Here is a 3,318-nt window from a genome sequence, read left to right on the forward strand (position 1 = left end):
CGTTCGGTCCACAGGTTCTAACAACGTATGGTTTAAAATAGCCTAGCCTGCTTCCATCCCTTGTGGGTAGGATGTTCTCTCATTAAAATACAAAAACATGAATCATCATCTATATTGTGGTCAATAGTTACAAATAGTTTACAGTGCAGATAAAGAAAAAGTTAAAGGAGAAGTGGATTATGTTGGATTACAGCATAATACAGTACAGTACAGTATTTAATCACTTAGCCTATTTGCTGTGCTCTGATTTAAATCTTGTGGGAAAAAAATGTCCTGAAACAAACATTTTGTGGTCTGCTTGGAAATAGCTTACTTTCTGCTGCTCTGGAKAATGTTTCTGAAAGAGAAATGTAGAGGCTTAAGAAAAACAACAGAACCAGAGTTGAGCCTATTTCTTCCCTTCATACCCCGCCATTTGTGGTGTGAAACCTCATTCTTCTCTTGTTAGTCATTGAAAGTGGTGAAATGACGTGCTACTTTCCTCACGAGTAACTATGGCCGAAATAGACCCCCCCCCCAAAAAAAAACACTCGTATTGTGTCAATAGGACTACAACGATTGATAGTTGTTTGTTAAAAAGTGAGAAAACGAGTGAGAGAAAGTGTATGAGAGTGAGCGTGAGAGACAGAGAACAAGAGAGAAAGAAAGAACTGAGAACGTCKTGCGTTTGTGTGGAGGAGGGGGGAGCTTGGAGAGATACTGTAAGTATACCGTAGCCCATTCCTAGCAGCCTCTGTGGTAGGCTAACTGAAGAATATCCACGCTAGACATTGGAGTGGAGAGAGAGAGAGTTTGAATGCACGATTACTTTACGTTTGTTATTTAGTTGTTTCTATTTGTTGACCTGCCAAAATGCTTGGATTCAAGAGCCCAGCTATTGTTAATTACTCAGACCATAGAATAGAATGCTCCATTGTCGATTTTTGTACAAATATACTGTATACCACTTTTCAATAATACCCACCATGAATGGCTACCCCCTATCCCTAGAAAACCACATATGGAAAACCTTGGACAGATKTTATACTTGACCAAAAGAGTACTGGTACACCTATATCAACATTAGTAGCCTTAGCCTACTGTACAGTATTTTCCTCCCTGTTGAGGGTAACTATAGAGACGTCTCAGATGCTTATATGACGAAGACGGTCCCCGTGCAAAGAGCCAATGAACAGTGTGAATATGGCGTCTGGTTACTCCCAGTCCGCCACAACTAGATGGGCGAAGGGAGGGGACTGGAGAAGGAAAACGCTCATAAGCAGTAATGGTTACAGGGCTTCGCCGAACAAACTGGGGATTGACAGACAAACCCGCCACGACTGTTTAAAAGTAGATCTTTTTTTTCAACGCAGGGTTTTGTTGCTTTTAACGGAATTATATATTTTTTTTTTGATCGAATACGTTGTCGTGAGGACATTAACCTGTTGCATCCTTTCCGACAGTCTCGCGGCAGCGGTCAACTTTAAGATGTTCTATTGTGGATGCGATGACGTTCCGTTTCGTCTGTTTGCGCTTCTGTAGGATAGTCGGACTGCGAACATTTTTCCTTCAAGCTCTTTAGTGTCATACATTGCTCGGTAAGTTGACTAATTGTATCTATTTTTCCAAAGGTTGGGCTTTCTTTCTAAAGTTTGTTTAGCATAAAAGTTTATGGACGTGCAAAGCGGCTAGCACTACTCAGCCAATCACTCGCTCTTCACAACCGAAACGGTGCTAGTGTTCTAGTTTTGTTATCATGGGGTTAAAGCCAACCTTTTTTTTTCAGACAGGAATGTGCGGAAACACCCCTTTTAAAAAATATATATAATAATTAGTCTGTTTACTTTTCATTACTTGTCTTTAATGGTTACATAGTTGCTGCGTTTTAGTGGAAACTTGACCTATGCGGTTTGAACGTAGCATGGAATGTGTGTTGCAACAATGTTGTAAAGGAAGGTATCGCTCGAGGAAAAATGCTCTAGCACGAGATGCCACAGGATGGAACAACAAAAAACCCCAGTATCAGCGCTCTGAAGTAGCCAGATGAATCAACTGCAACATCGCTCTGTGTACATTTTGTAACGATGTTTCAACGTGCATYTAAAAGGTCTAATGTATAATATTAATCATCATTCCAAATAAAAGGCTCACACAGTTGCATTAGAAGCCAGGGTTGAAATCCACCAAGGGTCATTTTGGCGGTTCTGTCAGATTGTAGGTKACATATAGGCCTGTATCCTCTAAAACCTGTGGAATCCTCATGGGGGGGCTACAGCTAGATAATCTAACGCGTGTTCAATTAGATTAATGGATCATGACTCAATATAGAATTTCAGCTGTTCCTTGAAATCTCACTTAACTTTCAGATTTTAAATGGAGAATCATCCACCTATCTAGTCTTGGTTCCTAGGTTGACAACATTGCATAACGCCTAATGCAGTTCTCCCCTCCCCCCATCCATAACTATAACATGTTTGGAAAGTCAACACTCAGGTTTTTTGGGGGGGGGTTGGCCATGCAGCAACTAATGAGCAAAGTCCCAATTTTAACAAGGAAAAGTTTGATTAGGAAGGTGTTACTATACCGTCTCCTTTATCACTGGTAGGCTAAAAGGCCGTTTTTTATGTTTGAGTTCTAATACTATGGGGAAAACCAACATGCTTCATTAGTTGTATGTACATGGTACACATTGTGTGTATATATCATCTAGCTGAATGTTTACTCTCAGGCTCCTTTCTTGACAATGCAACAACAATAAGAAATAGGAAAACATAAGAATAGGAACATTGAGTCTTGGGTAAGGTTGCAACATTCCAGAAACTTTCTGGGAACTTTACCCAGATTTTTCAGAAGTTCTGGTTGAAGTCAGGGATGTCAGAAATCCCAGAATCAGGAGTGAAGGGGGGTAGACTGTTACAGCAGTAGAACATGTAGACCTGTTACAGCAGTAGAACATGTAGACCTGTTAGAGCAGTAGAACATGTAGACCTGTTACAGCACGTTACAGCAGTAGAACATGTAGGCCTGTTACAGCAGTAGAACATGTAGGCCTGTTACAGCAGTAGAACATGTAGACCTGTTACAGCAGTAGAACATGTAGGCCTGTTACAGCAGTAGAACATGTAGACCTGTTACAGCAGGTAGACATTAGAACCTGTTACAGCAGTAGAACATGTAGACCTGCTTTACAGCAGTTAGAACATGTAGACCTGTTAGAGCAGTAGAACATGTAGACCTGTTAGAGCAGTAGAACATGTAGACCTGTTACAGCAGTAGAACATGTAGACCTGTTACAGCAGTAGAACATGTAGAGCCTGTTACAGCAGTAGAACATGTAGG

At 40.9% G+C, this 3,318-nt stretch overlaps 1 protein-coding gene across 4 annotated transcripts in view; it reads left to right on the plus strand.

The window, feature by feature from the left end:
- The first annotated feature begins 1,244 nt into the window (after positions 1–1,244).
- ptpn13 (protein tyrosine phosphatase non-receptor type 13) overlaps positions 1,245–3,318 on the plus strand; it is a 129,803-nt gene continuing 127,729 nt past the window's right edge. For all 4 annotated transcript variants that reach the window (XM_024013726.2, XM_024013729.2, XM_024013730.2 and 1 more), the window contains exon 1: positions 1,245–1,577. The gene's annotated coding sequence lies outside the window, so the exon portion shown is untranslated. The remainder of the gene's footprint in view (positions 1,578–3,318) is intronic.

The sequence above is a fragment of the Salvelinus sp. IW2-2015 genome, linkage group LG20 (genome assembly GCF_002910315.2).
Source record: "Salvelinus sp. IW2-2015 linkage group LG20, ASM291031v2, whole genome shotgun sequence".
Taxonomy (NCBI): domain Eukaryota; kingdom Metazoa; phylum Chordata; class Actinopteri; order Salmoniformes; family Salmonidae; genus Salvelinus; species Salvelinus sp. IW2-2015.